The sequence below is a fragment of the Myotis brandtii genome, unplaced genomic scaffold (genome assembly GCF_000412655.1).
Source record: "Myotis brandtii unplaced genomic scaffold, ASM41265v1 scaffold29, whole genome shotgun sequence".
Taxonomy (NCBI): Eukaryota; Metazoa; Chordata; class Mammalia; order Chiroptera; family Vespertilionidae; genus Myotis; species Myotis brandtii.
This window is the reverse complement of record NW_005361075.1, coordinates 268,092-268,636: the sequence shown is the minus strand read 5'-3', so window position 1 is coordinate 268,636 and position 545 is coordinate 268,092.

Here is a 545-nt window from a genome sequence, read left to right as displayed (position 1 = left end):
TGTTCAGTAGTTTGGAGGAGGTGGGAGGAAAAGAATTGCAAAAGGTAATATGCTAGTGTGTTCATATTTGGATATTTTCAGATAAAACCATTTTTATATGTTACGTGCATTTTGTTTTGCTGTGTATATAATGGACAAATAAGTCCTAAAATTGCAATAGCTAGTCTTTAGATGTTAAAGAGGTTGCCAGTATATGACAAAGTAAAATTATTGTATTTTGTACACTTTGTGTTGAAATTCATAGGAAAGCTTGTCTTGTGTAAATGACTTTTGGATATGAATTTGTTCAACCACCTCTAAATATTACACACACCTGTACTTGTCCACTGGATTGGTGATGAAGAGAAGGGAGTGAGAGGAAATGGTTCAGGCCAACATGGTCATATTTCGTAGATACCTCGGATTATAACCATTGTTAGTATGTGCAATTTTTTTAAAAAATATATTTTATTGATTTTTCACAGATAGGAAGGGAGAGAGATAGAGAGCCAGAAACATCAATGAGAGAGAAACATCGATCAGCTGCCTCCCGCACATCCCCCACC